The sequence below is a fragment of the Aulonocara stuartgranti genome, assembly GCF_965226115.1.
Source record: "Aulonocara stuartgranti genome assembly, chromosome: 6".
Classification (NCBI taxonomy): domain Eukaryota; kingdom Metazoa; phylum Chordata; class Actinopteri; order Cichliformes; family Cichlidae; genus Aulonocara; species Aulonocara stuartgranti.
The window spans coordinates 7049691-7062079 of NC_138944.1; positions in this window are offsets into that span (position 1 = coordinate 7049691).

Consider the following 12389-nt stretch of genomic DNA (forward strand, 5'->3'; position numbering starts at 1 on the left):
CATTACCTCACGCCCTTAGTGTCTTAATATCATGACGTTTAAACTTGTACCAGAGCAATAAAAAAAAAAGAGTCAGTTGCCTTATTTTGTTTTTCAGTGCTCATATAATTATTTATCTTAAAGCAAAAACTATGAATAAAAAAACTATGTTTCTGTTTATTCTAGGTGCACTGTCAAGTTCTCTCCTGTCTCTGTATCCCTTGTCAGATCATGCTTGGGAAATGCAACTGACAGGTTTGTGTTTCCACTAATGTATTTGCCTTTTGCATATATACATCTCATTGTCTACGGTTTTGCAGACAGAGACTTTTAAATGGGACAGGTATCAATGTTGAAATCAGCTCATCTGAGGGTGCGGCACTGCTCGCTTCTTTTTGCTAATTCTGTTAAGCCACTGGGACTTCTAATAAGGAACAACAGTGCCTTGATGTTTGGCCCTCTGGCATATGAGGTTTATTTGTGGGCGGTGAGTGAAGACACACATATTTTGATGCACACATATACACATGGTTAGCAAATGTGGATTTTCACTCACTTTTACGCTGTGACACACTTGAACACAGCCACAGCCATAAAAGAACTGCAGAGATGCTAGAACATTCATAACAGGCTCACAACAGAAATAGGGCCTATAATTTACCTGTACTAAATGCAGCTTTTTAGTAAGTGCCAAAGCAACCAGCATCCTACTCCACCATTCTACTCTTCTCACCTCTTACTCCTCCTCATCCTCACCACTCCTGGCCCAGATTGTAATTGTCTCCTGAATAGCACAGAGTAAATAAAGCTAATGCAATATTTCTCTGGAGTTCATCTTGTGATGTAGTATGGTGTTTGGCTGGTGGGAGAACTAAGTTTTCAAATTGAACATGGCGGCTGGTCAGATGAATAATGGCGTTTCTGAAATAGTTTTCAAGGTTAGCATTCAATAAAAAGGACACACTTTCACATCTGAAGCCCATTTTTTGTGTGGAAAATATACACAACCTAAATATGGATTTTTATTTTTCCTTTGCGTTAGTGCTGCTTTTTAGTTATAAAAACACACTCAATGACAATCTCTCTCAGGTTCTCTCCTTCCCAGCGTTTCTGTGTCTCCCTCACCTCTATAACCTCCTCCCTCTCACAACAGCTGCCCTTACAAAGCCACTATGACATCTCCTTGAGCATTTCTTCCACTTTTTTTTCTGTGTACAAAAAATCTTCTCCTCTATCTGGCATCCTTTCTCTCATCCCTAAGTGCCGCTTCCCCCCTTCCACCCTCCCAGTCAGCTTCCCACTGCTGTCTCTATGGTGTCGTGATGGTCACCATAGCAACTGTATGGAGGAATGGAGGGTGGCATATTGGGGGTGGGGGTTGGGGGTGGAGGTAAAAAGACCATCATAGCATGTTTAAAGGGTTTGGCAACAACACGGTGAGGCACCACATTATCAAACACCAGTGAAAGCTCTTTTTCTCAGTCACAAACACCCATGCATGAGGTGCACAGGAATAAAGACAGAAATATTTATACTACTACATAAAGTATGAATGTACATGCACCTCCACTCTCTCTCTGTTACACACACACACACACACACACACACACACACACACACACACGCACACACACTTAACAAGCACAAAGAAGCTCTCGGTGCAAGAGCATTAGAGTTGAGAGGCTTACCATTGGAAATGGGGTTTTAAGACTACCTGTGGATTCCCATAGAAAAAGAGTGAACTAATGTTAAATTGGCTTTGATGGAGAGGAAAATGCAACATGAGGTTTCACGAGCTAAAACTGCATTAGAGAACTGAAAGTGAGTTGCCTTTGTTAGAACAAAGTAAAGAGAGAGGAAAGTGCCTATTACCAGTACCTGAGGAAAAAAAAAACCCAAGCTGTTGTTTTATTTACCAATCTTTCAGACTCCATCTCCTTATTTTCCACCTGCAGGCTTTAATCTGTCTATGCAGCTGAGCTCCCTATGATTAGATATAAGGTTATGTTAGACAGTTTGGTCAATGAAGGTAAAGATGAGAAACACCAGGAAGAGCTAAAAAACTATCCCACTAGTAATAGGAAATAGAGAAGGAGAGGATAGCAATGACCAGTCCAAGGTAAAAACCTGCATATAACAAGTAATACAGTACAGCTAGAAATGGACTAGTAATTGCACTCACAAAAGTAAGGGCCCCCTTGCAGTGATTTTCTTTTTAAATTACTTGAAATTAAAAAAATAAAATAAAATGACAATGCTAAGACATAGTCTTTGTTAGCATCCCAAGCTTTGTGTTTTCTTGCAATATTTTTTGCATTGTGTGGCATGCAAAAAGTAATTTACTGTATTTACAGAGTTTACTGTATGGAATGAATGAAAAAATGTTTCCTACTTGCAAATAAAGTGCTTTTTGCAAATTGTAGGATAAGAAATAAGATCCCAAAAAAGAGACATGGGTTCGTCCTCCTGTGGGCCCACCATTCACAGGAGCATCTGTAGGGGTTTGGTGGGAGTCAGAGGTGAAAGTACTGGCACTCTGCCTTGTGATACATGGAATGTCACCTCATTGGTGGGGAAGGAGCCTGAACTGGTGCGTGAGGTTGTGAGATGCCAACTAGATATAGTCTGTATCCCAAGGCATGGCTCATTCTCTGGAACCAGTTTCCTGGACAGGGGTTTCCATTCTGTTCCACTCTGGAGTTGCCCTCGGTGAGAGGTGGAGGTGGGGTGGCAGGCGTGGGTATACTTGTATCCCCCGACTTTGCTGCCTGTGCACTGGGGATTTTCCCAGGTTTACGAGAGGGTTGCCTCAACTTTACCTGAAGGTATTCTGTTATTGGACTTGTGTGCTAACCACAGTTTGTCCATAATGAACACCATGTTTGAGCATAAGGGTGTTCATAAGTGCACATGGCACCAAGCCACCCTAGGCTGCAGAGCAATGATCGATTTTGTGGTCATATCATCAGTTCTGCAGCCATATATCTTGGACACAGGTGAAGAGCTTTCAACTGATAAGTGGTTAGTTGGATCAGGTGGTGGGGGAGGATGCTGAACAGACCTGACAGACCCATCCGTATAGTCTGGGTGCACCAGGATTGTTTGGCAGAGGCCCCAGTCAGCAAGATCGTTAACTCCCATATCCGGCAGAGCTTTGATTGCATTCCAGTGGAGGCTGGGGGCATTGAGCTCAATCATTCGAAAGGGAGTAGAGCTGCTTCTCTTCCACATTGAAAGGAGCTAGTTGAGGTGGTTTGGGCATCTGACTAGGATGCCTCCTGGACACCTCCTAGGTGAAGAATTGTACACATGCCCTACTGGGAGAAGGCTCTGGGGCAGACCCAGGACTCACTGACGAGATTATATCTCTGGTCTACCTTGGGAATGTCTTGGTGTCCCAGCAGATGAGCTGGAGGTTTTGGTTGGGGTGATGGAAGTATGGGCTTCTCTGTTAAGACTACTGCCCCTGTGACCTGAACCTGGATAAGCGACAGAACATGGATGGATGGATGGCCTCAGTATAAATCAGTGCTCATGTTGATTGGAAGTCTCTGTTTCTGTTGGAGAATGGTGAGGCAGTCAAAATGCTTGCTGGTGTATTGCCAACCTACTTCATAATTAAGAGATTCTCCATATCCACGAATGTGATCCCACACAGACTTATACTCTGCGACAATGTGAGAGGGCAGAGGCTGGATTGGAACTGGGTCTTGGTGTGCTTAGATGCAAACAGGCCAGGTAGACAGTCCAAAAACGTGTCAGACATGTTAATAGGTGGTTGTCAGCCAGCCAGTCACTCATAATCCATAGTGCCATCTGTATAAATGTATCTGGGACCTGTTTTCATTAACCTTGTAGCCCCTTGTGTTAGGGTACTGCGAATATGCAGTAGTTGCACATTCACCCAGGGCCACGCACAGAAACACACACACACACTTATAGCTCAGATTCATTCAGTCCATGTAAACCCACTCATTGGAATTTATTTGTGCATGGACATGTAAAATTGTTGACCAGCCATATTTTCTGCAAGGCCTAACTTGGTAGTGTCAGGCTTGGTAATACAAATTGGTTTTGTATACTCACTATATGCATACAAGTACTTTTATAGAACTTAAAAATGATCACTGTCCAAAAAAAAAATTACATGAATTCAGTTTTAATATGTCGATGATTTTAGTTACCTTAGTTCCACTCATTTGCATATTGCACACCAATAAAAGTATCATCCATATCCAACCTCAATGGGACCTCTTTACTGTTTATTACGTTCAGTGTTATAGCATTATGAATGACTATATAAACAAGTATATTTGATGTGTCTATAGTGCTCATCACTGAGTATTGGTTAATTGTTTAAATATAACCAACCAAGTTGGCCCAATATGAAATTATGTTGACTTATCAACATACAATAATTAAAGTGTCAAATTCTCACTATACAGTTCAAAACATTATTTACTGTAAAAGATCATTAGATCTTCATTAGACCTGATGATGAGACATAATTAATAATTACAATCAATATTAAATATATAATCAACATATAATCGATTAAACTCTTTTCTGTTTTATGTATTTCCATCACTCGGAATGAATAAAATATTGTAGTACAATAATCATGTTTTGTTTATTTTATTTCCCATTTTTCTCATTTTATTGCAGTAAAAAACCTTTGACATTTAGTGTTAAATTTCTGGGGGGAGTGTGAAAATGTGAGACCAAGCCAGTTCTAAATATGAAGGTTTATTTTATTTGAAGTCTGAACTGCATGTGTTTGAACTGTTTTCTTGCAGAGTCACCACATGTCAGAAGTGTAATCCAGTCTTACCCACTAAACGGGATAAGCGTGTCTAGCTAGAACAATTAGATGGCAAACATATTTGATAACAATAGACTGGATTTTATTAAGCCCCATAAAGACCTGAAAAATCTATGCATCAGTCTAAGACTATTCAATATATTCCCCAAAACAAATCTCAGGAAAAATGAAAACTTTCTTTTACATATTATCAAATACCACAATGATTCACAGCCTATTTGAAATTGTGTTTTCCCACTAGGGATCAACCTTTAAATTCAAAACAACTGAGCGATAAATACTCACACTTAAGGATACAGCAGGATATCTAATTATCATGCTGCTAAATGTTGCTTCATTTGATACACACACAAGCAAATATATATATAATTAATGCAAGCCACTTTGAGTCCATACAACTAAGAGAGAACGAACTAACAAACAGACCAACAGCATCAGACAGACATGATGAAATTGAATTTCAAAGAAAATAAATTCACCTCCAACAACATAGAAGTCAGACGTGGAAAAAAGAACAAAAAGGAGCAAGGTGTGTTGCGCTCAGCATTCAAGTGAACCATATAAAAAGAGAGTCTTTGGTCAATCAAAGTCAAAAGTTGATTGGAGTAACCGCTCTGCCACGGGGACAGGTTAGATTCCATCTCTTTCATTTCTGTCTGCCAGAAAAGACAAAGCAGCTGTAGAGTTAGGCTAAAATTCCTGTTATTATCTGTGGGGGCTGTGGTGAGTGGCAAGCTGCCCAAATTGAGAAAGTGAGAGTGCATTGAATGTAGATTTTTAATAACCATTAGTATGTCTGCCATCACACAATAGCTGATTCAATCTACTCCCAGTTTCAAGCTGTGAAATGATAATGATTAAGGTGAGATATGTGTGTGTGTGTGTGTGTGTGTGTGTGTGTTAGCACTGAATATGTGTGTCTTTGCTTGAGCACACACATTTTGGTATATATGCAGAGTTTGGGGGATTGAAAGGATTTTGTGGCTGTATGGTTCACACTTCCATAAAGCTTGAGCATTTTGCATATGCATCTGCACATTTTTGTACTTTTTTGTGACAACTGCCTGCACACTTGTGCTTCTTGAGTGTTTCTGGTTGTTTAACTTTTCTTAGTAGTTTTGTATGCCAGCATGCATGAATGACTTTGTATTTCTCTCTCCCTCTCTCTCTCTCTCTCTCTCTCTCTCTCTCTCTCTCTCTCTCTGTGTGTGTGTGTGTGTGTGTGTGTGTGTGTGTGTGTGTGTGTGTGTGTGTGTGTGTGTGTGTGTGTGTGTGTGTGTGTGAGGATGGGGAATGAGCAGTCTGTCATGCCTGAGAGGGAGCCAAGCCTGTTTAAATTGCCTTCTGGCTTCCAAGCCTCTCATCTGCAAACTGGCACCTCTTGTTCTCTTTCTGTCTCTCTCTCTCTCTCTATTTCTTTCTCTCTCTTTCTTTCTCGCTGTCTCCCCCATCCTGTCTCTTTGCTTTGTATGTCCGCCTCTGTCTTTCCTCCTGTTTTGTATGTATGCCTCTATTCTTTCCTCCCCCGTCTTTTTTCTGCGCTTCTATTTTCCTCTGTCTGTTTTGCTCTTCACTGTCAGTTCTTGTCAGTTTTCCACCATGATGCACCTCTGTACTGAAAACAACGACACTATTAACTTTCCTTTGCAAACAAATTTGTTTTCATGGTCACACTTACACTTATACAATCATACTGCTTCTGTGATGCTTCTGCTGTAGCCTCATCTTAAAACATAGTCACTGCATGCTTACTTGTTGTAAACACTCACTGCTTACTGTGTTTTTTAATACAATGCAAATGTGGCAGAGCTACTTACAAATCAAAAATATTTTTGCATATATCATTTAAAGCAAATACACACACACACACAGACATATATGTGTGTGTGACATGTGTGTGTGTGTGTGTGTGTGTGTGTGTGTGTGTGTGTGATTTTAAGCTGTAGGTGTGTGTCCATAAGTGCATGTGTACGTACATCTCTTGGCATGCTGCTAATAACCCCCATTTGTTTGTCCTTCAGTGTAATGGCCTCCATAAATCACATCATATTCTCCTTAGAGATTTACCACTGGGCCCTTCGCTCCCTTTCTCCCCTCGTCATCTGGCCTTGTGTCTCACCCCTCTGCTCCTTCTACAACCCTCCTAACCCCTCACATGTTTTCTCTTTTTCTCTTCTTCATCTTTCTCACCCTTATTCAAGGGCTATGGTTTGGCCTGCTTGATCAAACCTTGCTGCTTGTAAGGCCTTTTAGTTTATCAGCTCGGGCACTTTTGGCTCTCCATTGATTATCACATTAGCGAAGCTTGATGTTTGAGTCACTGCCTTGAGATTCTGGTTGCGTGAAGGTTGTCATCGGGTTTTGGTGTTAAACGAGGTGAAAAGGCCACATGTCAAATGGACTGATAACATTTGTTTGTGAGGAGGTACTCCTAACAAAGTGTGTGTATGTGGTACAGGGTATTCATGATTGTCCTTGAATACTTAGGTGCAGTGTAGAATTCTGAGTAGTTTAAAAGCTTCAAGCTGTTTTAGCCAAGGTTGTTTTTCACCCTGAGTTGTCCCCTCTCACTTTCCTTTCTTTCTTTTTCTTTCTCTCTCTTGCACACACATATTTCTGAACTTCTTTGTCCCTTTCTGTGAACTCCTTGTGTATGACTTCTTTGTACGAGTGACTTACTACTTTTTGCACACATGCTGATGGAACACACTGCTCTCACATGAATTTGTTCACAACCTAATGCTATTACTCAACCTATTCAGGATACCCCTTATCTATTGAACTGCACCCACAAACACAAAGAATACACATATACTCTGTCTCACATATATACACACACTGACACAAGATAAGCACATTTACAGTTTCACCTACGCATACTGAGTACCTTATACACTTCAAAGTGGGGCAGCCTATCTCTCAAGCAGGCAATCGCTCTGGTTACAGCATTAGAACTAGGATAAAGAATTTTTTACTGAACCTGAACATATGCTCTCAAATACACCTAAACCTTTCAGTGCAGTAGAGTGGGAGGCTTTAGAAGATTGGTTGAGAGAACCAACTGGGAAAAAAAAGGGAGCTACACAGGGATGTTGCAGGGCATTAACCCACCCAATCTTATTTTATCCACTTTCTTTAATTTCTAAAATAAAATTAAGGTGGCTTTTCAGTTTACTGTGACTTCATTATAGCTACAGTCAGAGGTTTTCTTTATTACATTATATTATAGGTATGATAAATGACTTAAGGAAACTCGCTTAACTGTTCAGGCTGATTCTTGAGAAAAATGATGTGGATTATGGCTTTTTTATTGTATTTGTTGACTGTGTCTATGTGCTGGTCATTTTTCTTTTTGGATTTCTTTCCTCTAAAATCTGCACAGTATCATTAGTTATCCCATTTCATAAACACAAAAGAAAGAAATACTGTTCAGCCTCTAAAACACCTTTAATGCTTTTCTTTTGATATTGAATTAACCATGATGCACAAATCTAAATGGCACACAGTCAAAGAAAGAAACAATAAAATTAAATATAATTAAATTTTATCACACATTTTAAATACTAAAAATATATTTTTTGTTGTTTTATTTCCTTTGGTCACAGAACATCAGTCTCTTCAAAATAAATCAGCATCACTAACATCAAATCACTAAATAAGACAACCAGTCAGATTCCCCCTGCTAAAAACAAACATAAAGAGAAAAAAAGAGAGAGCGATGTGAACTGTAAAAATGACACAACACATTCAACACAAAATGTGTTGAGAAATCTATTTAAAAATATTAAATATTTCTGCATGGGCCTTCTCGCTGTTTTTTTTTCAGTGCAGTATCAATTTCCAACTGGGTCTTTAGGCACTTACTAACAGACTGTCACAAAAACACAATTTGTCCCAGTTTAAGTTGTTACGTCAATGTAAAATGCTAAAGATGAAGTAGTACTAGGTGGTTCCTAAAGAGCAATTAGCCAAAGACGTGCTAATTCTCAAGCTGGATCGTGTAGTGGTAAGACTACACACCTTTCGAGTGTTTGTCACAAGATCGATTCTCACCCAGGATCCAGTAAGGGTCCTGGCTAGACCCCCCATGCTAATGAAACCAACCCCTGGAATGGCGCAGCTACATCTGCAGCTTGGACACAAGCATTTCACTACATGTTGTACTCTGTATAATTGTGTATGTGAGAAATAAAGGTTGTTTGTTTGATGGTCAGTGAAAACTTTGAGGAAACTGGAAAAGTAGCTGACAAAAGAAGAATTGGCACGCCTTAATTTTTTAATTCTTGACAGAAAATGAACCACATGTGAAAGTCCTTGAGGAATGCAATACAGAAAAGACTTGATAGAGATGCATCTGGCCCTTTAATTGATCATCTCATGTTAGCCAACACCTCAGTGGAAGTGAGGTGTCTTACAGGTTTTTTTTTATTGGTTTGGCGCATGGCTGAGGCTGCCAGGTTGGTACAGCCTAATTTACAAAGGTCAACTGTCAGCTCTATCATCAGAACTTTTTGCCAAGAACACCAGTATGTCTGCTATAGCAACTTCACTTCTAAAATATAATACTCTATTGTATAGATGAACAACATGTAACTAAATGTAAAACCTCAACCTTTTTCATTTTTACCTAAACCGTGTGCACAAAACTCTGGAGGGATCTATGCTAACGTAGAACCCAGTCAGGACGTCTGCTACTGCTGTTTGCTCATTTTTTTTTTTTTATTGGAGATCGTTTTCAGGCTTCAAGTAGCACCATTATACCAACATTTCACATTCTAGACATTGTTTTAGGTGTATTTGACCAAAAGTTTGACTGAAAATTCACATGCAAGCTTTTTTTCAAGGTTGTGGTATTTGCCCGCAAACAATACCTTTCAGCTAGCTAAAACAGAATATTATGCTATCACCGTGCAACATGGCTAATGCCTTTCACACAGCTTTGTCTCAACTCCAAAGAGCCACAGAAGTAAAAGCTCATAATAATAATTGAAACAATCTTTGAAAAAATGACTTACCAAGCATGGCAAACAACTCAAATATGTAGAGCAAAATGTTCTGAAACGGCTTCACTTCAGATTCAATTGGAGCTTATGGTGCTGGGGGCGGAGTCTGTGAATTTACTCTATTGGTGTCATAGCCCCTGTAGGAGTTCAGAGTTAAGAGGTCAAGAGTTAATGTTTCCATTGTAACACCTCCAGATTTGAAATAGAAACACTCATTTTTAACACTCAATTTTAACTACTATCATTTTACACCTGAGCGTTACATTAAAAGAATGTGTCTCTACTTAGAGTAAAATTAACTCTACTTTTGCAAGAAGACTACTAACACCAAAACATTTAACACTTTTGAATTTGCTGTGCTGGATTAAAGAAAAAACACAAACAAAAAAAGAAACAATGGGTCAGTCATGGGTTTGCCTCCTCAAAGCTTGATTAGCAGTGTTGGATTATCTTGACAAAGAATGAAACTAAATCAAGCAGCCACCATGCAAAGAATACCGTTGGAAGTTCTTCAAGACTCCGGAGAACTAGCTGTCATCACATTTTATTGCTAATAGGTCAGTTTGATTTAAACAAATAACTAGTGAGAAGAAATGAAATACTAACATATATTTTTTTTAAATCTTTCAAATAAAACATCATCTGCAGTATCTGTGGTTTCTTTTCTACTGTCTAAAAATACCCAAATATTTATGGGATGACCTATAGGACTGTAAGAAGGTTACAAGGTTACAATACCAGCTCGCTCAAACGACACATGGTGTTCTCTGGAAAGTCTTACAATTTTTCATGTGAGAGAACGAAAACCGTGGCAGAAACGATCGAGACTCCCATATGTCATTCAAAAGAGCTTGTTCAGAAAATCCTATTTCAAGTCCTTAACCTGTGAATTTTTATTTAATGTACTTGTAGATAAAATGTCTGTGAAGGTTCTCAGTCATCCAGGTCATCGTAGTCAAAGGAGCTTGCAAAGAAAAGCGTCTGGACTTCTTTAACCCGAAAGACAAAACGCCAAAACACAGACTTAACAATGTGTGTATGCTGTGCAGTGCAGCGAGGAATGCCCAGACCTCTACATTGGAGAAACCAAACAGCCACTTCACAAGAGCATGGCACAACACAGAAGAGCCACCTCCACAGGACAACTCAGCTGTCCATCTGCATCTTAAGGATAAAGGACACTCTTTCGAGGATGCCAATGTTCACATTTTGGACAGAGAGGACAGATGGTTTGAAAGAGTGAAAGAAGCCATCTATGTCCACTGTGAGTGACCATCTTTGAACAGAGGCGGTGGTTTATGACACCAACTGTCTGCCATCTATAATCTAGTTTTGAGATGCCTTCCCAGACGCCTTAACACCCACTCACATCCTGGGCCATCCGACCTCAGGAATTCGCATGATAAGGTGGGGCCAGGTTTCACAATGAGCTCACCCGAAACCCTGGCTGATTGGGACCCACACCCAGTTTCACACCTTGGCTCAGGCGATTAGAGGATCATCAGGGGGTCCTTTTGTCCCTCTGTGGGGGGATACTCCCACTAGGTTTAAATCTGGGACTCCCCACCATTTGACCTTAGAACTGAAGAAGCTTCTCGGATGAGAGGTGAAACGTCTTCAAGTAACTTAAAGAAGTCCAGACACTTTTCTTTGCAAGCTCCTTTGACTGTAGATAAAATAAAGCTATATAATTGTTTAACAAGTGAAAAAAAACGTGTTGCAACAGATTTGCCCTGTTTTACATGTTCTTAGCAGTTTTGGTCATCTGATGCTTCTCTTTAAACCCAGAAACCAGTGATTGAAACACTTCAAGCAACAAAACCACACTGCATCCTGTTCACCTCTATTATCAAACATTACAAGATCAAAAATGACAAAAGTCTGTTTAGTCTTGCAGTCTCTCAGGGGAGATTTGTAAATCACTGTCCCAGAAACAGGTTGCAGGCAATGAAGCAGACCACAAAGCAAACTCAAATAAAAATACAACATTGTTTGAAGTCACCATACGGCCTCCTAGCAGTAAATGGGTCATGCCTCAATATTTCTTAAAGTTTCAAATTATTGCACAGACTTGCCTTGTTGAACTTTCCCTTAATTTAAGGTAGTGCAGTCTGGGCAAGTGGAAATAAGTAGTGTATGAAGAAAAACATTTTCTTTGGGGCTCAAGTTGTTCTGTGGTATTATCTGTATCCTTGCCTTAGAGTTTCCTCTATTTCTTCTGTCATGTTCTCTACGGATAGCATTTTGAGAGTCTTGCTCAGTCCACCCTTCTGCAGGATTAAACGTCTCAACAACTTTGGACAACCACAATAAAATTTGCATTTTTGTTTAAAACATGCCACATCTGCTACATGTTCTAGTATACGCTGACTTTAGCAATACCTTTAACACAAACATGGTGTTGGCATTTTGGATTTTTCTTAAATGCCCTGAAACTTGGTACAAATAGTGTATAGTACACATTTTTGGTGATGCTTTCTAGGAGATGTAGAAGCACGATATAGGTGGAGAAATGTGTTACAAAAAATGATGGATATCAGATAATGAACTAACTGTGATGCACTGAACTATCATCTATTTTCCTG